The sequence below is a fragment of the Macaca mulatta genome, chromosome 1, assembly GCF_049350105.2.
Source record: "Macaca mulatta isolate MMU2019108-1 chromosome 1, T2T-MMU8v2.0, whole genome shotgun sequence".
Taxonomy (NCBI): Eukaryota; Metazoa; Chordata; class Mammalia; order Primates; family Cercopithecidae; genus Macaca; species Macaca mulatta.
This window is the reverse complement of record NC_133406.1, coordinates 74,845,475-74,870,775: the sequence shown is the minus strand read 5'-3', so window position 1 is coordinate 74,870,775 and position 25,301 is coordinate 74,845,475. Positions and strand designations below refer to the sequence as shown.

At 42.6% G+C, this 25,301-nt stretch overlaps 1 protein-coding gene across 4 annotated transcripts in view; it reads left to right on the top strand.

Moving 5' to 3' along the window:
• Positions 1–607: 607 nt before the first annotated feature.
• ESRRG (estrogen related receptor gamma) overlaps positions 608–25,301 on the top strand; it is a 643,479-nt gene continuing 618,785 nt past the window's right edge. For 2 of the 4 annotated variants that reach the window (XM_077986966.1, XM_077986938.1), the window contains exon 1: positions 608–690. The gene's annotated coding sequence lies outside the window, so the exon portion shown is untranslated. Of the gene's footprint in view, positions 691–2,549; positions 2,724–25,301 lie in introns of those variants that run through there. The other 2 variants (XM_077986937.1, XM_077986953.1) reach the window with 2 other exon arrangements.

Sequence of the window (25,301 nt, the reverse complement as noted above, 5' to 3'; positions counted from 1 at the left end):
GCCCTCCTAGTCTCCCCAGGGGGCTGGAGCGAGAGGGAGATGAATTGGGGCGATGGAGAGATAGCGCGAGCGGGAGATAATCGTTATCACCAGGGTTTTTCTTCCAGTGATGGATCTGAAAAGATCTATCACGCAGGGTAGCTCTCCCGGAGGCATGAAACAATAGACGTGAACCTCGTGCTGCAGACTGCCACAGGGACGCTGTCCGTGCGTCTGTCATTTCTGTTCCCATAGGGCCTGTTCCCCTAGTTACGAACACCCAGAACCTTGAGAAATGCCGCGAGCACCCACCCACCCACCCACCCACCCGACCTCCACATTCGGCCCGCTAGGAGGTTTGCCCAACGGCTTTCTTTGCGGAGTTGCTGCAGTTTCAAAGCCTGGACTCTGGAGGAGGCACGCGGGGGCACCTAAGGGGATTGGAGGTGGAATAGGGTGGAAGGTGAGGCGCTGGCCTAGACCCATAAAGGGGCCGCAAAGCCTGGGGAAATCCTAGGAGCTGACTGGGAACGGTGGCCCAAGCCAATGGCCCGCGAGAGACCGCCCCGCATTTGGCCAGGCGTCCCTGAAGAGAGCGGAGGCGCGCGGGGGAGGGCGAGGGCGGGCTCCTCTGGAGGCAGCGGGCTACAGGCCGGGCTACAGGCCGGGCTCCCTAATCGGGTCAGCAATTGGAGCGGGAAGGCCGGACAGGTAGGTGGCGTGGGGCGCACAAGCCCGGCAGCGGTAACCCGGGACGCCTGTACTCCTTCCAACCTGGTCTTTGAGAACCCTTAAGCGCGCTCGGGTCCGGGACCCAAGGGCGGCACCGCAGCCTCCCAGGCCCTTGGGGCAGCCTGGGAAGGGCGGTCCATCAGCTCTCGCGCCCCGGGCGCGGTCTTCGCGGGGTCTGGAAAGGGAGACGCGCGCAAACGACTGCGTGGAGCCATGGGCGGTGGGCACACCCCGCAGGGGGAGCTACTGCTGTAGCCCCCCTAGAATTTCTGCATTTTTCCACTCTTTCCAAACTGGATTCTGGGGAAAACAGAGTAACCTTTGCGTTTAAGAGGAGGTAACTAGCGGGAAGCGGTCTTAGGAGGAGGTAACTGGTGGGCAGCGGTGTAAGGAAAGGCGCGATTGGGTCAGCAGCACCACCACATAAACTGCATGGGGGACCCTCTTTGGTTTTCGCCCTTTGGGGTACGAGTAGAGGTTTGGTGTTTCACCTCTTGTGTAGGGTAAGCGCTGCTGGCATTGGGCAGAGGTGGGGCACTGGAAAGAAAAAGCACCACCGTCCCCCGGCTCCCTCCCCTCTCCCCGGAGCTACTGCTACTGGCCGCCTTTAGGCCCACGGGACTGGCTTGGCCCCCACTTCGCAGGCCTGACGCTGAGGCATAAAGCGTCCAAAGAGGAGCAGAGCAACCTCCCTGCACCTGCGGACTCTCCTCTCCCGGTACCTGGCGTCAGCTGCAAAATCTTCAGTTTCCTCAATCCCCACACCCAGCCGTATTGATCGTCCTATTGACCCTCGTTTCTGTGCGCCATTCAGGATAGATTTAGCGTAACAACCTCTTGAACTGGGAGAGTCAGGTGTATGGAGCGAGTGTCTTTTATCTTCGGGGGGCTTTATTTTTAAGGAAGCACTTAGAATCATAATGAAAATCTTACTGAGCCACTCACCACCCACAATCCGGCCTGGCCAAAAGGAAAGGGGAAGGGCGGGCAGTAAGTTGTGTTCAGGAATCTCAGTCAAGTAGATCCCATCCGTTGGGTCTGCAGGTGTGAGCGGGTGCAGCAAAAGGGCATCCAGGGACAGGGTTGAGGGCGTGCGGGGTGATTAGTAAGGAAGACCCCATGGCAAAACCCCACGGCGCTAGCCCGCAGCTCGCGCTTACCCTGGAGCTGGCGCCCCCAAGCAAGCGATGACGTGACCCGGGTGCCCGCGTTTGCCCTACCGGTAGGCCAGAGCCTAGGGTTGAAGTAAAGTTGCTGAGTGGGTTATTGTCGCTTCTGGGGAAGGAAATCTGCACTGCAGGAACTCCTTGTGCCTTCTGCACTCACCTTTCGCACTTCCATCCAAAATTCTGGGTTACCTAAATTCCTGTCCCAGTACCTCAGGAAAACGCCAACTCCTGGCATTGCTTCCCGGTTTCCCTCCCAGTCACTCCGGTACTCCCAGAGGGAAACCGGGCTCCGGATCCCCCTCCGCCCCCGGCTTCAACAGCCAGCCACCCTGGGAGCTCTTTGCCCTTCCCAGCCAGTGCCAGTTGCTGGGTGGGGGAGAAGGGTAGCAAAGGTAGGTGGGTAGGGAGGGTCAGGTAAATGGCGCGGTTCTTCCCCCCTTCCGCAAAAGTAACAATACTACTGTAAATTCTATTAAAATTGAATTTCATCTCTCTCTCCCAATCTGTCCCCTCACAACTACTGCAGGGGAGGCGGGGGTGGGATTAAGGTCGTCCCCGGAAAAGGGGGGCAAAATGCACCCCTGCTCCTCTCATTTGTTAGTTGCTTCGGTCAAAAAGTTTGCTATTTATAGGCTACACGCTGCAGCCCGAATCTCCGCGCCCGCTTCCGAGTGCAAAGTGAGAGCGATCCCGGAGACGCCCAGCGGCCCGACTCCGTCGTGTCCCGTGATTTGTTTTGTTTTAGTTCTGCTCTCACGCGGCAAGCAGCCAGGGAGAAGACCGTGGGGAACCCCGAAACACCCTCTGGTAGTAGCAAGGAAAACAGTTCTGCAGTCGGTGAATGTGAGTCCGCGCTTGACCCCGCTCCGCGCGGGCGAGCGAAAAGGCTGGGAGGAGACGCAGCCGCCCCGCGGCCGCCACCGCCGCCGTCGCCGCCGCCGTGCGCGCCCCTTGCTCAGTCCTTGGCCTCCGCCTCTGCCCCTTCAACCTGCAGCTCCACGCGCTCTCTTTCTCTTGTCCCTCCTCTCCCTTTGATTTCTCCCTTCTCATTCTCTATTTCGCTGCATCTCTTACCCTCCCCTCACCTCTTTGGCACTACTCTCAACTTCCAGTTGAGTTTGCATCTGGGCGCAAAATGAGTCAAGACTGGCCTTTACGTGGAAGACGGGGTGGGCGTGTGTGTTTCATAAAGAATAAAACTGTGCGAGGCTGGGCGGGTCGGGGGTGATGAGGGGGAAAAGCGCGTGCCCGAGCTGGCCGTAGAGCGCGGCCCGGAGCGCTGGGGGAGGGGACGAGGTGCGTCCAGATGGAGACCTTTCCTTTCGCAGTGGCTCCGACCTCGGGATGAGGACGCGGTGCCCAGGAAGCCTGGCCATTTGGGACCATCCCTACGCGGAGCGGGGACAGATCTCTCTTAATCAAAATCTCAGAACCGCCCTGGGCGGAAAGCGGGGAAAGGAGAGGAAGGACGTGGTCTCATGCTGTGGCTAGCCGGAAATAGAGTCAGGGTCAGGTCTCTGAATTCCAGGTACACTGGGAACTGCGACACCTTTTTCCAGCGGCGCGGCCAGGACTCGCTTGCTGTGAGAGCAAAGGTGCAAGCGGATCGCGGCGGTCGGTCCATAGGCCTTGACCTTGTCCTCTTTTTCTAAACGCCAGAGCCGCAGAATATGCGGTGTTAGAAATCAAACGTCAAGGGGACGGGGCCACAGCAGGCTGGTGAGGTTCCTCGAGCCTCAGCCCGGAGCGAGAGAAGCTTAGCCGCGCCAAACGCGCGGGGAAGAGCGGCGCGCTCGGAGCCGCGGCCAGGCGCTCTGTCTCGCAGGCGCGCCGCGGCTGGCAGGAAACTCGCGCACGGTGGGTCAAAGTGCCCTTTCCTGCCTGAGTTGAGGCACACTTTTCGGGGTACGGGATGTGGAGAAGGTTGTGACTGAAAATAAACCCGGGGCTTGGATCCGTGAGGCCGAAAATGAGAGGCCAGAGCGAGGGTAGAGAGGAATTAATAACAAGTCAGGGGAGACCGCTGGCTTCGCTTCTCTGGCGCGCAGGGCCCTGTGCCCTTAGTGCGCGCATCGGGATCAACTTCTTAGGCACCAACAATTTCTCCTTCCTCTGTAGAAGTCGCAATTAGAGTCCCCTTTTGGCCACATTCCCCCAAAAGTGCCCAGGCGGCCTTTGCGGATAGACTGGTAAGGAGAGAAGATCCAGCGCCAGTCTGTGTCGGTGCCGTTTGGAGGAGACTTGCTCCCCAGGGTGTGTGCGCCCGAAGTTCCCCGTCACAAACCATGGGGGCTGGGGCGTGGTCTGTTCCCAGCCCGCATCCCCAGTCCCTCCCAAGCTCACATTGCAGCAGCAGTCTGGTTCATACAGGACCCGGGGCGCCCACATCTGGCCCTGAGCTGCCCAGATTCTCAAAGTGGCCCTCCCAAAACGGCTTTCCAAAACTCAACTGCCCAGTTAAAAGCAGAAACAAGTTTCTGCCACTAACTCTGGGCCACATTCGGGGATATGGGTAGATGCGAAACTTAGTACATCTTCATAGGCAGAAACCGGTGGCACTGACCTATAAATGTTGGAATTCAGGTACTGGAGGTGCGGTGTCTCAGTAGCTCTCAGCCCTATTCCCCAACAGTAAATGCGCTCAGCTCTTTGGTTGAGGGTTTATCTTAGCTGTTGATCTTTGCCCTAAGCCCTAGTGAGAAGGGAAGGAAAGGAGAGAACAGGTCAAAGTAAGAAAGGTTTACTTTCTGAGGATAAGAGACAAGGGAAAGACTCAAAGGAAAAGCATAGTTAAAAAAAAAAAAAAGAAAAGAAAAAGAAAGAAAGAAAGAAAAAAAAAGAAAAAGAAAAACCCCATTGCCAGCTGTCTTTCTTTCCACCTTGCTTAGTTTGAAAAGCCCACGACTTTCGAGAGCGAAGGAGTTGGTTAGCCAAGGACCCTCAGACACATTTAAATACCCCATCCCCAAAATGTTTCTATGACAGGCGTCGCTCAAGTGTTGGCCAAAGTTGGAGAAGGCCTGAGCGCGGGCTCCTAGTATCTCTGGCAATTTTGCTTTAGCGTAAACTCTGGGTCCTGAAGATGGGGCGCTAGGCGCCAGGCTCCTGGGTAGCGGTGGGAGCAGAGTGTTTGGAGTCTAAATCATTCATTCCGCTTTCAAGAATTTTTTGAAGCATTAGGGCTTTTCCCGCCTTTGACGGGATCTTAAAACTCCGGAGCTTCTGTCGCTTAGGATAGTGACTTGCTCTGGCTGTGAGACTCACTCGCTCAGCTCTCCATGCGGCAATGCTGGCCATATCTTTCTAGTTCGCGCTCCCAACAGCAGGCTCCTTTCTGGCCTGTGCTTCTCCAGGCTAGGCCTCTGTGGCGCGGCCTCTAGAGCCGTGGGTCTTTACTCGTAGTCCGGGGCTCTAGATAGGAAGGACCCCAAGTTCTCCTTCTCGTTGTGAGTAAAGATGGCATTTCTACCATGTAGACAAAACTAGGCAACAAACTTTTGGGGTATGGAAGGGAGGTGGTGACAGAGAACGGAGAGGCCCATTTGTTTCCAAATCAGGTAGTCAAGAAATAAGAGATTTCACTTCCTCCAAATTAGCTCGTTTTCAAGCAACTCTGGAAAATGGCAGGAAGAGGAATTGTCCTCTTACAATACTTCAGGTCTGTGACCTGTAACCCCCAAAACGAGGCAAGGAAAGGGTAATCATACACCTGTGACCCCCACAACGAGGCAAGGAAAGGGTAACCATACATCTATAACCCCCAAAAAGAGGAAACAAGAGAGCGTCCATGCACGTGGAATTGGACAGAATTGGGTACCTGTGCCCATCTGCATATGGGCCCTGCTTTTCTTAGATGGCCTTAGATCATGGTTGTAAGTGGCAGCCACTATTTTACCAATAATCAAAGCATAATCTCTTGACAGTTCCTAAATTGTGTTTTTCATGGTGCCACTGGCTGCTAAGTTGCCAGGGATGCAATAATCAGCTTGAACCATCCCAGACCAAGATAACTTTATGAGCCTTAAAATTCCCCCACCTTTCTCAATCCCACTTGTAATTCCTCAGCCACCATCCTGCCTTCTCTACCAGCATGGCTGTGTCATCTGGGTACTAAAATGTCCTGAGAACCAATCCCAGTTGTTCATCTCCCTTTCCCCAGCTAGACCTTTGACTGGAATAAAGAATTACTCGGCCTAGCTCAAGGTGTCACACACCTGTAATCCCAGCACTTTGGGAGGCCAAGGCAGGAGGATCACTGGACTCTGGAATTTTGAGACCAGCCTGAGCAACACAGTGAGACCTCCCTCTCTACAAAATGTAAAAAATAAAAATTCCTGAGTGTGGACGGATGAAGGCAATGGCTAAACTTTTCCTAAAAGTTGGAACAATTCCTTTCCTCCCTCCTTTTTCACTCTGACCCCCAACGCCATCTTTCTTGGGTCAGCAACTCCAGAACTCCAGCAATGGGGTCTTCCTAATCTTGTGCTCTCCCTTATTGGGATTTCTTTTTCTAAGAGGTGAGTGTGTAGAGGAACTGAGCACAATCTCCTTCCAGGATTTTATTTGATCATTAAATTTACACATTTCAAGGCAAAGAGCTGAGGCCTGAAATCCAGATGGCAGGAGGGAGGGAATTAGGGAGAACCCAGAGAACTAAGTGACAATTTGACAAGGAATTTCAATTAACTTGATACTCTTCTATTATGTCTCACCAATTTGAACTCAAATTTTTCCCCTTAAGCGGAGAAATACAGTTCTCCAATTATGTGACTGTATTAGCCATACATTCAGGGCTGTATTCTGGCAGAGCATTTTTAGAAGTTGACCACTGAATACGTATGCAACCTCCAAAGTCTTCTGCGCCCTCCAATATCTCACTTCATTTTGACATCAAATAAAAGCATTTACTTTCATCCAGTTCTTGGTCACCTTCAACAGGTTGGTTTCAGTTGCTATATTTCTCAAATTTCCTTACAATAACAGCACATGAACCAGATATGTTTGGATTCCGTGGGACAGGATTACTCCCTCTTCAGTTCTCCAGGTAGTTCTAGCTAAAACTGCCTTTACTTTCACCTGAGTTACACACCTGCTTGAAGTGAAACTGCAGATTTTTTTTAACCTGAATTATTGAAATACTTGTTCACTTTTTTTTCTTTTCTATTTGGAATAAACCTGGTCATTAATAATTATGGTCATATGAACATTTAAATAGACATGTCATAAAAGATAAACACGCCTTTTATGTAGAAATTTTCTTTGAGGTATTTAAAAATCACAGCTTGAGTATTTAGCATAGCTTCAGGAAATTGGAACTTTGCAATTAATGGACAACTGAACTTATTTTCAGAACTTTTCATTTAACGTTAGCATACTTCTCCAGAATTACATTCTCTAATTCAACTGAATCTGCCATTAATTGCTTTAACAAGTATGTGCTTAAATGAGATTGTTTGCAACATATCCACCTGTACAACCTATTTGACAGGAGTTTACAATTCACAAAAATTAAATTTGGGACAATATAGTATATTCTATTGATCCAATTTATTTAAGCTATATTGTACTGCCAACATCTTAATAGTAAAAAAAATAAAAGACATTTCTTTGTAGAAGAAAATGTATGCGTTCTTTTTCAGGAAGGCTTAATGAATACTTAGTTTGTCTCCCATGTTCTTTATTTTTTCTGTCAGATGCGTCATTGCTTCTGATTCATTGATCTCATATAAATTAAAAGAAGATTCAAGTTACTGATTTCTGAAAAATTATATCCCCCTCTTAGCCAGAATAATTAATATTCAATTATTTTAAACATTTTAATGTAATTTAGAAGAGAGAAAACTCCTACATATATTCATTAATCGATGATCACCAAATTAGCTAAACTATTGACAACATTTGGTTCACAACTATTAGTGAACATTTGGAAGTGAAGATGTAACATCAGGAAAGGTGACATTTCAGGTCCAATGCAGTGGCTTACACCTGCAATTCCTGCTCTTTGGGAGGCCCAGGAGAGAGAATTGCTTGAGGCTAGGAGTTCAACACCAGCCTGAGCAACACAACAAGATCCCTCGTCTAAAAAAAGAAAAAGAAAAATCAGCCAGGCATGGTAGTACATGCATATAGTCCTAGCTACTCAGGAGGCTGAGGCAGCAAGAGAGCGTGAGTGCAGGAGTTTGAGGTTGCACTGAGCTAAGATCCCACTGCTGCACTCCAGCCTGCAGGACATAGTGAGACCCTCTCTATATATAAATAGGTAAATAAGTAAAGTTGCAGTTTCTGCTATCAATGTGACAATCCAAGAATGATATTCGAGATCAAAGGGCAAATGATAAGTGGTACAATGAAATAAAGGGAATAAGGACAACTTGTCAGCTGCTATCTTCTAGATGTAGTATTCCACTCCTTAAAATCATTTGGGTGATATATTGTGTGAAATTATTTTGCATGGGAAGAAGAAGCTTCTTCCTTCTTCTACTGGGTGTCCAAGTTAATATTTACTTTTTAATGAGGTAAACTTCACATAACATCACATTTATCATTTTAACCATTTTAAGGAATATAATTTGGTGACTTTTTTTTTTTTTACAACACTCACAATGATGTGCAACCATAATCACCGTCTAAATCCAGAACATTTTTATCACTCCAAAAGGAAGCCTCATCCCATAAGCATTCAATCCTCATTCTTCCCTCCCTTTCAGCCACTGTCATGCCTTAAACTGCTTTCTGTCTCTATGGATTTGCCTATTCTGGACATTTTATAACTGGAATCATTTAACATTTGGCCTTTTATATCTGGCTTCTTTCCCTTATTATCTTCGTATAACTTCATTTGTTTTAAAGTTTCATCCATATTGTAACATGAGTCAGTTCTTCATCCCTCTTTATGACTGAATAGTATTCAACGTTATGGATATATCACCTTTTGTTTACACATTCATCCATTGATAGACATTTGGGTTGTTTCCACTTTGTGGCCATTATGAATAATGCTGCTGTGAACACCTGTGTACCAAGTTTTGTTTAAACATATGTTTTCTGCTGTCTTGGGTCCAGTTTTGTTTAGGAACCAACCATACTGCTTTCCACAGCAGCTGCATAATTTTACATTCCCACGAAATATGTATGTGGGATTTAATTTCTCCATTCCTCATCAACATTTATTTTTCTTTTATTTCTGATAGCCATACTAGTGGGTATAAGTGGTAATTCACTGTTGTTTCAGTTTGTATTTTACTAGTAACTAATGATGCCAAGTATATTTTCATGTGCTTATTGACCATTTGTGTATTCTCTTTGGAGAAATGTCTATTCAGAATCTTGAGGATTTTTAAATTAGGGCTTTTGTCTCTTTGTTGTTGTTGAGTTGTGAGAGTTCTTTATACATTCTGAATATTAAACCCTAAGATATAGGATTTGCAAATATTTGTATTTTCTTTTATTCTGTGGGTTGTTTTTGTACTTTGTTGATAGTGCTCTGTTATTCATAGAGGTTTTTAATTTTGATGAGTTCCCAGTAGTATTTTTTTGAGACTAGGGTCTCACTGTGTTGCCCAGGCTGGTCTCCAACTTCTGGGCTTAAGCAATCCTCCTACCTCAGCCTGAGGATATTAGCAGTAGTTATTTTTTAACAATAAAGACATTACACATCCATGAAAAGACTCAGATTAAACACAACACAAAACAAAAATTTAAAACGCAGGTAAAGAGAAGACACTTCTTTAATGCCTAACCAACTTTAGCAAAAGCAGACTATCAGGCAGTATGTAAAGTTAGTGCTGTTCAAGAAAAGGAAACAGGTAGGGCAACACTGACCTTTTTCTTCGAAGAAGTCCTGAGTTATTCAGATAAGGTGTCGAGCCTTTGAATGAGATCTTTTATCTCAGGATGACAGTAGTTATTTTTTTTTAAATTATCATTATCAAATCCATCTACCAAGAAATTTCAAATAGTCTCCTCTGTTTAAATAACATTAAGGAGCTGCCTTAAACCAACAACAACCAGGAAAATCAAAAGGTTGACAGGGTGTTTCCAATTTAGCAGTTTCTGACACACAGGCCGCAGTAGTCAGATGACATGCTTGTACAGTTACAGAGAGAAAATTCTTGGAGTCAGAGAGAAGAGAAATTAAATCATTGCAAAACATTTTTAAGACAAAACTTAATAAAAGAGTAAGGATATCAATGGACATTATTAAATGTAAAGGCTTTGCCTATTATTTTAAATTGGTTGCTTTTAGACACTTAATTTATTGATTAAAAACAATGAATGCAGTGGTTTGGATGAGATCTTCATTTTATTTTAATTATTTAGCTATTGAGTAAGAAGACTTATGGTGGACACTGGTTTGGAGACCTCTGATTTTGTCCACTAGAGGTCTTGAATCAAATTTCTGCATTTGTCATTTTATGGAGTGTGCTAATGGGCAAACCGCTGGATACTTCCTAAGTACCTGTGCAGAGTGCTCTTGCGTGGCCAAGGAGTACGTGTGTGTCTGTCACCTGAACACATTCTGAGGGATCCCAGGGAAATTCTGTTTCCTTATCTGCAAAATAACACCTTTATCTGATGATTATTGTGGAGACAAAAAGGAATAACATATGTGAAAATGGTTTTTACATATGAGACATATTTATTTTAAAAAGTGGAAGCTTTAGTGTGTTTCCTTTCTAATGTAGCTCTTACAGTCTACCAGATATTGTCCCAAGATTTAAAAAATATTTTAAAATTAACTGAAACAATTTTACAAAGTAGGTACTATTATTTTCCCCCATTTTACAGGTTAGAAAACTGAGGCAGGGAGTTTTTCTGTAACTTGCCCGAGGTCATATAGCTGATGAATGGCAGAGCTAGGTTTTTAAGTCAGGCAGTCTGATTCAAGAGTCCATGTTCTCAGTTACCTACCACATTATGCTGCTTAGAATAAAATAATTCAGAGATTTCAGATGAAAATCTGAATATTTGTATTGAACCAACAAATACTTATTGAGTACCTATTATGCATTAGACTTCTCTTGAAACATTGGAAGGTCTAGCAATGCTGGGGCTGCTCTCCTGAATTCTCTTATGGCAACCATCAGCTGGAGGTGAGTTTTCAAGGCCATCTTTTGATGGGGTCACCAAACTTGGCATGATTTATTCACCTGTTTACCTGCATAAGACCTGTCATTAATCACGTTTGTTGCTGCTAACATAAGACACGGGCACAAAAAATAGCTTATAACCAAAACATATAAGCAAAAGGCAATAATAAACATAGAAAATGAACATTGTGGCATGAGTTTAGCTTTGCAAAGTTCTCTTGCTGTTAGTATTAACCCCAGAGCAATGATACTTTGAACAAGCTTTTGCAATTTAAGTGTTTAAGATCAGAAGAGTAAGAAACACCAACACAAAAAGCAAATTATTATCAATCAATACATGGGGAATGTAGTTGACACTCCCCTAACTGGAAATCTCTAATAATTAGTCTTTTACGCAGAGACTTTTCAGTTATAGAATTTATTTCCTTATTTTATGCACAAAAGGTAAATAATGAAGAATATCACATCTATTTCAAAAAGCAGACTTCAGAATAAGCCACAAAGTTGGGAAACAATCAACCCAACGTCTAACGCTTTCAAAGTATTCGTGCAGTGCAACTGGGCAGTGCTCATAGCAATTAGCCTGAGTACTGTGGGCTATAGTAAGGTCTCTTGAATAGAGAGATAATTGAATATGCAGAGTACCATATTATCATTATGTGTATTCCAATGCACTCTATTTTTTTCACAATGGTTAATTATTATTGATGAGGACACTTGATTAGCAGGAACCTTCCCTTTGTATATGTGTCTACACCAAGGCAAGTTTACTCCTGCTATTTGCCTACTTAAGATCAAAGAGTCTGCTTTTTGAAGATCTGGTACCAAGCAGAAGAAATATTTTAATATTCTGTATGTTGTGGCCAATGTCATAGAGCTTGAGCCTCGCCGTGATTTGGCCAACACTATTTCCATAAACATGGGCCAAGTGTACTATGGAATTTGCCAGGTTGATGGCACGGGTGTATATAGCACAGTTGGCCCAGGCATTTTATCTGTGTCTAAATAACCAGCAGAAAACCTTTCGGTGCTGTACCACTTGGTGTAATATAATTTGTTTAATATTATAGAATGTTGAAATAACTGCAAATTTATTGATTTATTGAACAATTTGTGTTAAGTATCTGTTAGGCTTCAAGGCAGGGTTTTATAGATACTTTCTTCCTACATGGTGCTATGCAGTGGATGGGTAGGTAGCTAGGTAAAGAAACATATTTTGAATCCCACAGAGAGGAAAGTGAGGCTTAGAGATTACTGCCCACGACCCCACAAGTCTGGATGCAGAGCTGAGACTCAAACCTAGACCTCTGATAATCACAGGCCTCCTCTATCACAATAATCTCTTGATGAGATTTTCTGAGAGTGCATTCCATCCAAAAACCTATGACAGAGTGACCTGGGTCATTTGTGTAAAATGTAGAGTCCTGGGCCCTGCTCTAGAAATACCGAATCCCTGGGCCTCAGAAATTTCCATAGTACCCTCAAGAGGTTCTCATATACAGCAAATTCAAGCATCAGGGATCTAGCTACCAAATATCTTGACATATTTGGTTAGGTTAATTGGATACTAAGAAAAGATAGTTTGAGAGGAAAGAAGAAGTTGTCTGACCACATATGATATTAATAAATACCAATGTATTTTTAATGTTGCCTTACACATTGGGATTTAAACAGATTCAAAGTGATCTTCCAGTTCAGGGAGGTTGTTCTTACTTGAGGTGTTCCATAGATATGTGATGTTTTTATCACACAGTCTTACAGAGCTGGTTCTTTGCGACCCTACTTCCACACAATATTCATTGATTTGTCAAATATTTACTAACATATCAAATACTATGTTAAGCACTTGAGGAAAAGAAGTGAACAAAATGGCATGGTTCCTGACCTCATGGACCCAACCCACAATCTATGGAGGGAAGATGTCAACAAAAATCTTTGTCTGAAGATTTTTCTTGTAGACAAATATATTTGTGAAACAATGGATTCAACAAATTTCTTCACTATAGGATGTTTCAGAGTCTAGTATGTACTATTATGTACTGTGAATATCTGAGAGAGGACTGTGGTTTGTGATGTTTTCCAGATTTATCACAGCATCCTTCGTACAGACAACAACTGCTAGGCCTAGTGCTCTACAGGGTACTCCAGTGACATCCTGTGACCCCTGGAAGGCCTAGTACCCTTGTGGTACTGGTATGGATATAGAGTATATCATAAAAATGGAATCCCACTGCCCTCCCTCCCCAGGGTAGTATTGTTCTGATAACATAGTGAGCACGGGGATCTAGGATAGGGAATGGGCAGACTTGATACAGATCAGCCCTGAGCTGTCTTCAGAGGCCCTGGAGTGAGAATTTAGAAATGGAGTGGGTCCATGGATGTGTCTCTGGTCTCTTCAGCTGGGTGATGGTTAAGACAGAAGGGTTGTTTTAGCATCCTTCAGGAATTCTGAGGCTATCTTAGACCATTTGGTGTGAGAAGGGCAGCATGAGAGGGGATCATATACCATCTCTTATACACAGAAGACTGTATTATTTGAGGGATACTCAACCTTTGACTAGGGGCATAGAATGAGGTTATTTGCTGACACATACCTCCTTTCTATGTATTGCCTACTTTTATAAGGACCGTTGTTGGATAAAGGAAAATACAGGCATTTTCAGTGAGATACCTAAGCCCGATTACCTTGGTTTTTTTTTCGTTTCTTTTTCTTTTCCTCAGGCAGTGACTATATCTAAGTAGAACAAAGTGACCTGGCAAGTGCTCAGATAACTCAAGAGTGGCGTATTCATCTGATGGATGGATTTAAATAGTTTGGTTGTTGACATTTATCAAATTACCCAGAAAACTGCCACATCACCACCTTGATTCATACACATGGAGAGTTCTTAAGGAAGCCTCTTCAGAACTGTTTGCTTCTCTTAGGGATAATGATATTTAAAGATATGTTGCTTTATTGTTCGTTAAGTACATACTTTATTCACGAGCAGGTCTTGCCACATATGGTTCCTCATGGATTTACAAAGTGAAATCAAGAAATATAGTACTATTCCAGTAATTTAGGTGGTCATCACCTGAGTAAATACTTGGGATAAACTGCTTTTTTCCTCCTTTCCAGAGTTGTGGAATAAATGTTTACTTCTTCATTCATTGCTAGGAGACCTCAAATCTCTGAGTGTTGGTGTCTTCCATTCAAAGCCTAAATTCAGTTTACTCTGTTAATCACTTTGAACAAAGAGGAGTTAAATGCAATTGTTGCCTTCAGGGAGTTTGCATCTCAGGCTCAGAAGTAGTCAGGGAAGGTGAGTGCACAAATTGTTATAATATCAAACCAACATCTGGAAAGTGCTAAATGCAGAGGTTATATGTGGTGTGATAGTGGCTCCAAGGTGTTTCATCTGCACATGAAGAATTAGAGAAAGCTTATTCCAGGAGATTGCTTTGAGACTGGTGTTTTAAAATGGGCATGTTTTAAAAATTATTACTTCATTTTTTTAAGCTCTGGGGTACATGTATGGGATGTGCAGGTTTGTTACATAGGTAAGCATGTGCCATAGTGGTTTATTGCACCTATCAACCCATCATCCAGGTATTAGCTCTTTTCCCTAATGTTCTTGCTGTCCCCCTACCCTCCTCTGACAGGCCCCAGTGTGTGATATTCACCTCCCTGTGTCCATGTGTTATCATTGTTCAGCTCCCACTTACAAGTGAGAACATGCAGTGTTTGTTTTTCTGTTCCTGCATTAGTTTGCTGAGGATAATCGCTTCCAGCTTCATCCATGTCCCTGCAAAGGACATGATCTCATTCCTTTTTATGATTGCATAGCATTCTATGGTGTATATGTACCACATTTTCTTTATCCAGTTTATCATTGATAGGCACTTAGGTTGGTTCCATGTCTTTGCTATTGTGAATGGTGCTGCAGTGAACATATACGTGCATGTAAAGAGGTGGAATTGGTGGAGCAGAAAAAGGAGAATTGTACTTAACATTTTGTATACAAAGGCAAGAATGTAATTAATACACTGAAATGGGAAAATTGAAGGCCTATTTGGGACATAATAGAAGTGTATAAAGGATGGAGGAAGAAGGAGAATGACAAGGAAGAAGGTGAGTGCTAACATTATTTAGGGCCCCTTAGGCATGATATACTGTTAGGTATATTATCTATTCCTTTTCATTTCCATGAGAAACAAAGCAGAATATTATTGAAGGGCTGCTTCACTAAAGATTCATGCACCATTTCCATTGGACAGCTTTTCTGCTGGGAAGTGACTGCTAGGGGCATAACATTTCCTAGGCTGTTTTGCATCAAGTTGGGATCAAATAATTGCTCTCAATAACGAAATAAATATATGTCACTTCTGAGCTAAAGTGGTTAAGAAGTGTGTGTGCCAGCAGGGCGCAGTGGCTCACACCTATAATCCCAGCACTTTGGGAGGCCGAGGCGGGCGGATCACCTGAGGTTGGGAGTTCGAGACCAGCCTGACCAACATGGAGAAACCCCATCTCTACTAAAAGTACAAAGAAAAAAACAAAACAAAACAAAACCCGGACATGGTGGTCCATGCTTGTAATCCCAGCTACTCGGGAGGCTGAGGCAGGAGAATCACTTGAACCCAGGAGGTGGAGTTGCAATGAGCCAAGATCATTGCACTCCAGCCTGGGCAACAAAAGCGAAACTCTGTCTCAAAATAAATAAATAAATAAATAAATAAATAAATAAATAAATGAAAAAAAGAAGTGTGTGCCTTTCCCAACATGGACTATGGAAGGAAAGTGGCTGTAAATGAAAGAATTTAAGATCCTAGGGGAGGAAGAACCACTGGATGAAGAAGCCTGGGTCCTGCTGTATATATCCCTGGGCTTCATCTGAATAAGAAATCTTCAATGTATTAAGCTACTGAGATGTGATGACTGATATTTTGTAGTAGTTAGAGTTACCTTAATACAGGTATCATTACAGGCCTGTAGAATATAGGTTCTTAGCGATAACTTAGTCAAAATCACATAACTAATAAGAGGTGGGGCCAGGATGCAAATCCAGGTATGTCTTCAGATTGCTTTTCTTTTTCTGGTCTATTCCCATGGTTTAAACTACTACTGTCTACATGCTAATTCATATTAGTGCTCCCTTGTCAGTCTAGGCCTCTGGAGGACCAGACCAGTGTTGGCAGTTGTCTCTTGGATATCTCTACTTGAAAGTCTATATTATTTAGCATATAAAAGAAGATCCCATAAAAATGGAACTCCAATATATAATGGATTAAATAAGCAAAGTTTCTTTCTCACAGAATAAGTGGTCCAACAAGAGGAATGATTGATCTGGCCTGTCTGCTTTATATCCATATTGCTTCCCTGCCTTCCTCCAAGGTGTTGTGTCATTTGTATAGTTAACCTAACTCGTGGTTATCTGAGCAGAAATTCAGGACAAGCAATTTCCTTTTAAGCAAATGGCACAGAGGTTGCCTTCTTCTGCTCCTATTACATCATCAAGAACTTAGTCATATGGCCACATCTAGCTGCAAGGGAGGCTTTATAATATGGTCACTAGTAGGTGGTTATGTTCTTGGCTGAAACATTATTAGATGAAATAGGAGGAAAAACCATTTTGGAAGTTAGTTTTCTTTCTGGCACAAGAATCTGGCTCTCCAATATTAAATCTCAATGGATTTAAAACCATACTCGGCCATCTTCCCCACTTAACTTCTCAACTTGTATTCCCTGACTTGGTTAATGGCCACACCACCCTCCCAGATGTCCAGAGAACAGGGTGGTATGCTTTGACTTTTTCTTTTTCCTTCCTTTCTATTGCCAGTCATTTTTGTCTCCTAAGTGTCTGTTGAAACTGCCCACTTCACTTAATCCTCTGTTTTTATCTCAGTTTGTGCCTCATCATCTCTCATGTAGTCTTGTAGGATGAGGCCTCCTAACTGGTCACACTGTCTCCAGTATCAACCTATCAAGGACATCCTTCACACTACCAGGAGGGTGATTTTTCTAAAATGCAAATCTGATCATCATTTTACTCCCTTTTTACAACCTTTCAGTGATTTCCCATGGCAAAAGTGCAAATTGCTTTGCAGAGCACAAAAGTTCCTCTGTGGTTTAGTCCCAGAATCTCTCCAGCCTCATTTCTGACACTTTACTATTCCCCTCCCCAAAATGGATCACACCTACAGCTTCGGTTATACTGAGCGATGTCAGAATGTTGCATTTCTTTTTGTCTCGGCTCATGTGTTCCTTCTGCCTGATAAATGAGTGTATCATTTATATACACTTACATACATTTATATACACACAAGAATATATAAATATACTCTTGAAGACCCAACACAGCTGACACCTCTGCTGTAACATTATCCCTACTCTCCCCCAGGCAAAGCCCATCACTCTTTCCTTGTTATGTTTCATTTACTCCACAAATATAACGGATTGGATGAGTGTCTCTAGGCACCGTGCTATACACTGGACACAATGAACAGACATGTGGAGCTTATAGTCTAACGGCAGAGACAGACATCAATCAAACATTCCCACAGACAAATGTGAAATTGCAACTGTGATAAATCATATGAAGATGAAAAAAATGGTACAATTATGAGTTCATTACAGGAGGCCTAGTAAGGGAGACTTCACCAATTTGGTACGTTTGAACTAAAGTGTGAAAGATGAATTAACCACATGAGAAAAATGAATTGTCGGCAGAGAGAACAGTGGTTCAAAAATCATATGTTAAGAGGGAATTTGGGATGTATGAAAGGGTTGAATAAAAACTGAGTTCAGTGGGGGTGTGGATGGCAGAGTGAGGTACAGGATGAGGCAGGAGAGGTAGGAGCTAGACTCTGAAGAACGTCATAAATGATGTTAAGGCAGTCTCTCTTTATTCTAAGAGGAATGAGATGCCATTTTAAATGAGATAGAGAAGACATGATCAGTTTTTTTTTTTTTTTTTGAAGAATTCATTTTGACTACTTTGTGAAGAATGAATTTGAGTGTTAGGTAATTGGATGATGCTTAGACTTGTTAGTTCAGGGAAGAGATTCTGATATACTGAATTAATGTTGTGATAGTGGAGATGAAATAAAGCATCTCTAGGATTAGGTATGAAATAATAAAATATTTCTAGGATTTGGTATGAAATGAAATAAAATATTTCTAGGATGAGGGAGAGGGAGGTGTCAAGAATGGTCCCTGTATTCCTGGATGTACGGCAAAGGTGGTCATGGAGGCATGGAACCTGGAAGAAAATTAGTTTGGAGAGAGTTTAAATGTGTGGTGCTTTGGAGAAATCTAAGAGAAGGCATCTCACTGTACATTAATCATATTTCTATTACTTCAGATACTTTGTGATCACTTTTGTATATGTTTCTCTTTATTAGACTGTGAGCTCCTCAAAGGAATGGAGCAACATCTAAGTATTTTGTGAGCTCCTCAAAGGAATGGAGCAACATCTACATATTATTACTGTTAATCTTTTCCATTTTTGTACCCCAAGTACTTATTACACTAACTTGTACACAATATATGTCCACCAAATGTTTGTGAATAAATGATCTAACTGACCCCAAGGCCCACCCAATTTCTGCCACACCAGTAATAGGAAGGAAAACAAACTGGAAAGTCAAGTTTGGGCTCAATTGTAGAGTGTTTTAAATCCCTGGCTAAGAAGTTATATTATGACACAAAATGTAATTAAACCTTAAGTTTACATTTAGTTTCCAATCCAACCTTTGTTTCAAATAATGCCTCTGTTATTTTTAAAATCATATAATGTTTACTCAAGGGATATTCTCTCCTAAGTAAATCAAAGCCAACCGAGCTACAAGAAAAACACAGAGATCATGCTATAAAAACAAACTATGCCCTTATGCTGCAGGACAAAATGAAATTAGAATGAATTCACAGGAAAAGGGTTTGTGGATACAAAAGAAATGTAACCAGGACTATTTATTTGTTAGCTCTTTTTCTTTTCATTTGTATGAGAGGTTAGGATTCAGTCCTTAGGGCAGATGTAGAGAGGGATTCAGATTTACATGGTCCATTGTTGGGTTATTTTCACAGCATGTATCTGAAGGGATTAATGTTGAAGAGCTACCACTGTTTCTTGGAGTCAGAGTGACAGAACAATATTTTGAATCTATTGGATTTAGTCATAATGACACAAACAGCCTCTATCTGAAGTGAAACAAAGCTAATTCAATAAATGCTCTGTGAAGTGTTAGGGATAAAGTGTTAGGGATGTGGACCCCTTAAAATTGACTTGTGCAAGACCTTATTTGTGCACAATACTGAATGGTGCTATTTTAATTGCATTAACCCAAACTGGCATGAGAATTCTTTTTATTCTACTCCTGAAATTGGATGCATCATTCTTTACTGTTTCTTGAAATCTGTCTATCTGTATCTGTATTTGGGTCTGTGTCTATGTCTGTGTCTCTGTCTATCTATCTATCTATCTATCTATCTATCTATCTATCTATCTATCTATCTATCATCTGTCTAATTTCTAGAGATAGGGTCTCACTCTGTCACGCAGACTGAAGTGAGGCATGATCATGGCTCACTTCAGTCTCCATTGCTGGGCTCAAGTGATCCTCTAGCCTCAGCCTCTGGAGTAGCTGGGGCTACAGGAATAAGCCACCATGCTTGGCTAATCTTTTATTTTTTTCTAGAGATGGGGTCTCATTATGTTGCCCAGGCTGGTCTTAAACTCCTGGCCTCAAGTGATCCTCCAGCTTTGGCCTCCCACAGTGCTGAGATTACAAGTGTGAGCTACCACATCCAGTCTGAAATCTACATTTTAAAGGCTCCATGCCTATCTTAACCCCACATTAACTATGCAGATAACTGAGGCCAAAAAATGTATTTTTCCCCTTTGTATGCATTCTTTTTGCATGTGTGATTCATTCTCTTCCTTTATAAGATCGTATAATCCCTTTCTAATGTGAGCAGAGGGAACAATGGTTTACTTGAATGAACCCACAGTTTCTTCTTGTCGATCTTGTTGAGAATCAGAATTGAGCATCATGTGACTGATGGCCCAATCATATTTATTTTAATGACTGGCTGTGGCAAGCAGGACTAGATAGAGCTATAGACTCTGAGGCCAGACCTGCACAGTGCAAAGTATAGATGTGACAGTTATTCAGTAACTGCAGGCCACAAAGACAGCCAGGCTGAATGTAGTTCTTGGATCTGCTAGTGTTTGCATTAAGACGTTTAGTAGAGTGGTTAAGAGTCCAGGATTCAGAATCAGACTGTTTGGGTTAATTTCTTTCCTTAGCTATTTACTAGTGGTATAGCCCTGGGCAAATTATGTTACTCGTGGTTTCTGAGTTTCCGCACATGGACGACAGGGTGAGTAGTATACTTATTGCATAGGGTTGTTGAGAGAATTTTAAGTGTTATTATCAGTCAAATGCTTAGAACAGGGTCTGGCTCATAGTAAGTACTAAATAATTTCTAGCTATTATTATTAGATTAGGAAGCTGCTTCAGATATGGGCTTTATGGTGACAAAGATGAATTTGTGAAAGCAAGGTCGGTGCAACTTTTGGTGAAATGTAAAGAATTTTGAACTTTTTGGTGAAGCATTAAATACACATCATCTGCTTGAACCTCTTTAAACTGAATTATTTTAGAGACTGCTCTCTATAAATATGCTCTAAAAGTAATGACAGTATCAAAAAATATTCCAGAGAAGCAGAAGATATGGTGTTATTTAGTGAAGATTAAGGACCTCAGTTTGGTAAAGAGAAAGCCAGAGAAAATTACCAGGTTGAACTCGGAAATGGGTTTAACAACATATATAATAATGTCAAGTATTTGTTGAGTGCTTTTTATCCCGTAATAACTTTATTTGATTTCATTTAATTTTTAAATTAATTTTTCTTATTTATTTATTTATTTATTTTTAGAGACAAGGTTTCACTCTGTCATCCAGGCTGGAGTGCAGTGGTGTGATCATGGCTCACTATAGATTGGAACTCCTAGGCTCAAGTGATCAATCCATCTCAGCCTCCAGAGTACCTGGGACTACAGGCCTGCACCACTACCCTTAGCTAGACTTTTTTTTGTTTTATGTAGAGATGGGGTCTTACTGTGTTGGCCAGGCTGGTCACAAATTCCTAGACTCAAGTGATCCTCCTGCCTCAGCCTCCCAAATCACTGGGATTAGAGGCATGAACCACCATGGCTGGCCAATTTTACTTCATTTTAAAATTTCATTTAATTATTTAATCATTTTACTTAATCCATACAAAACTCCATAAAGTATTGTTATCTTCATCTTACATGTAACTAAGCTGGGGCTTAGGGAAGAAATGTGGCTTTTAAAGGTTCCATAGTTGTTTAGTATGCAATTAAGGATTTGAACCCAATTACGCAAAACGGCAAAGTTAGTCTTTTTAACCTCTATGCTATATTTCTCTCTATATGCTGTTATTATTTATATTAATAACTATCATCAATATGGCATTTTGGAGTTTATGGAACACTTTTAAAAGCCCTATAAGGTAAGCATTCTTTACATCCCAGTTTTACAGATAAGGAAATTGAGGCTTAATGAGGCTGATTGATTTGTCCAGGAGTCTTCAGTTACTGCATGCCCATTCTTAAGGTTCTAAATGTTTAAATTTATCCTCAATCCTCTAATAGTAGAGATTCTTGCCAACTCCATGCCTACCACCAGCCCAATGGGCTGACGTAGGGGAGGGGGGAGAAAGAGAGAGAGAGAGAGAGAGAGCAGACTCATCAACGGGGAAAGTGTTCAAAGAGGAGGGAAAGCAGCCAAATGTGGGAGAAAAGCAGAGCCTAACTTTGCCCACATTGTCTTTGCAAGTAGGAAGCGTCTTGGTTGCTGCAGTCTCAGTAACAGGATGACTGACTTCATTTTCTGTCCATCAGTGACGTCAAAATTATAACAGGAAATATCAAAGTTAGACTTCAGTATGAATATTCTGACAGTATGGGTTTTGAAATACTGAGGCATTGGGAAACTGCTTTCCCTATAAGATTGTAAGACACAATATTTGTTCTATTACCATGTTATATTTCAAGTAGGCATCCTTACAGTCAAAACTTTCAGCTTTTTGATCAAACGCTGTCCATAAGTCTTACAGATGCTACAGGAGCTCTCTTCTTAAAACACATTAGGAAACTCAGGGATTGTTAATAGTTTGGTTTGAATTAGTAGCAAACCATTTTACTCTATTTGGGAACTTGCCAGTGAGATGACAACCAGAGTTAGGACCTGCCAGCAATCACTGTTATTCCTGGTGATGGCTTTATACATTCCTCTTAAGATAATTAAGATATTTATATCCATAAAATGGAAAAGTGCCTATCTTAATCTCTTTTATCTATAATGCCTCCATAGAATCCAGACATTTTAACAGGCTGAGTATGAGATCAGGATCTTGGGAAAAAACACACACTAATAAATCTTTTATTGTTTTCTCTCTTTTCTTCATCCTCTTATGATAAAAATTACCCTTGTGAAATATCCTGGAAACTGCTTGTCTATGGATTGGAAGTTAGCCTGCTGTAAACTCATTCATGAATTTATTCTTTTACTTATCAACTTTATATTGAGCAGCTATTAAGTATCAGGCACTGTTCTGGGGACTGAATAGTTATGAAACAGACAAAAGCCCCTGGGTTCTTGTGGCTTAGGTTCTAGTGAAGAGATACTTAGTGAGCAATATGAGTAGGTAGATCGACAAGAAGAAACTGTTTCATATATCCTCAGATAACGAAACCTGCTATGAAGAAAAGAAAAAGTAAGGGAAGAGAACATGGGAGGGTGAAATCTGGATCAGGCAGACAAAGAAGGAATCCACGAGACAGTGACTTTTGAGTGTAGACCTGAAGGAAATGAGGAAGCCAACCTTACAGAAGTTTCAGGGAGGAGCATTTCAGACAGAGGGGACAAGTACAGGGTTACTAATGGAGGAGCATGCCTGATATGTTCGAGCAAGCAGGAGAGTGAAGCTAGAGAAGTGTGAATAAGGGCATGAGCATAGGATATGCAGTAGAGATGTTGTTGGGTGGGTGGAGGGCCCTGTAGGGTGCAGCTTGCAACATTTGACCTCCTATCAAACTAAAACCAGGCTGATTGGGGCAGACAGGAAGGGGCTGTTCTGGATCATGCATGGATGAGACTCTTTTCAGGTCAGCTGACATTTATTGTGTAGGAGCCACATGGCATGTACTGTGTTGTGCTCTGAAGATCCAAAGAAGAAAGATAAATATATTTCCCCCACGTTATTCAGTCTGGGAGAGGAGACTTAAAATGCTGCATTCTAAACTTACTTTTCCCCAGCTGGATAATTTTAATACAGGTAAGAATAAATGCCTAGTCATCTTTTCCCTAAAAGCTGAGACAAGGACTTTTTAAAGGGAGGAGTAGCATTGTGAAGGCACAGGGTGACACATGGAAACCTCCTTCCTCAGCAGCACAGAGTGCCGCCCTCTTCCTTACACAAAGCAGATCCTTCCAGAGAGAAGACACCGTTAACTATACAAACCTTGCCAGGGCGCGGTGGCTCACACCTGTAATCTCAGCACTTTGGGAGGCGGAGGCCGGTGGATCACGAGGTCAGGAGATTGAGAACATCCTGGCTAACACGGTGAAACCCCGTCTCTAAATACAAAAATTAGCTAGGTGTGGTGGCGGGTGCCTGTAGTCCCAGCTACTCGGGAGGCTGAGGCAGGAGAATTGCTTGAACCCAGGGGGCAGAGATTTCAGTGAGCCAGCACTCCAGCCTGATGATAGAGCAAGACTCCGTCTCAAAAAAAAAAAAAAAAAAAAGAAACTTTTGGACCTCCATGCACAAATGACAGGTGTACCCCATTCAGGACAGTAAAAATGTTCTGCAGATAAACTGAATTTAGGTTCAGTTAATTATTTTCAGAATCAACTCTGAGACATTAGTAACACCAATAATCTCTGACTGGAATGAAGAAGCACCGCCTACTGATTTGGTAAACCTAAATGTTCCCATTCTGTTTTATCCTGAAGTTAGACCACAGCTGCAATTAGACACCTTAATCTGGGAAAACTACTTTTTTTCAGCCTTGTCCAAATTGCTGTGCAGCAAGAATGCAAGATCTTGCTAGCTGAGAGGTACTGTAAGGAATGTAAGGTGTTGCTGGTACTGCCCTCTGTATGGAGACCACAGGTGTGAGGGGATAACATAACTCAGAAAGTGCATGGGGCTTCCTGACACCTCTAAGGCCCACAACAAGGTTTATTCATCACTCACCGGAATTTTTTTGTGTGTTGGTTATTTTCTTCTACCTAATACTTATTTAAAGCTTCACATATCAAACTAACAGTAATCTTTAAATCTTAATAGTTTTACTTTTTGTGGTACCGTATAAGGAACAATCCCAAATATCTTTGATGAGTCTTATCTATAAACAGTATTAGGGGTGCTACTCTCTCTCAGTCCAAATTCTTTTTTTTTTTTTCTTTTAGAAACATGGTCTAACTCTGTTACCCAGGCTACAGTGTTTGCAGTGGTGTGTGTTCATAGCTCACTGAAGCCACTAACTCCTGAGCTTAAGCAATCCTCCTGCCTCAGCCTCTGGAGTAGCTGGGACTACAGGCATGCAGCACTACACCCAGCTAATTATTTTTAAATTTTTTGTAGAGATGAAGTCTCACTATGTTGACCAAGCTGGTCTTGAACTCCTGGCCTCTAGTGATCCTCCTGTCCCAGACTCCCAAAGTGCTAGGATTACAGGTGTAAGCCACCGTGCCTGGCCCAGATTCTTAAAGGGAGGAGTAACAAAGTGTTTGGAGATGCTTTTATTCCAGTAAGGTTTTCCTTCTGATAACAAACTATTTCAATTCTTCCCAAATGAAAAATACTCCCTTCCAAGCCTGCAAAAGTCTCTTCCTACTGTAGCATTGGTTTAAAGTTAAGGATTTTCTCATCTAAATCACATCCACATGTGGATGGGCTCCCGGGGAGAGAAGCGGTTCCTGGAAAATGATTTCTCTTAATGTGAAGATAAGTTACCTGCCCCACTCCTACTCAATATATGTTGGTGGTACAGAGGTAAGATAACTCCTATGAACCCTCCCATTCAGAAACGGGGGAGGTGGGATGGGAGACACACAGCAGTTACTGATCCATAGCAATTCTGAAATCAAGCCAGTCACATGTTGCCAGTTCCTTGATTAGGGTCCAGTCTTAACTGCCTTGGAACTACTCTCTGAGGCTCTTGTCTCTACTGTCTCATATATTGGTTCCACCTTTAAATCAGCCTTACTTATGAAAAAGAAAAAAGCCCATGTCTGCAACTGAGCTGCTTTCTCAGA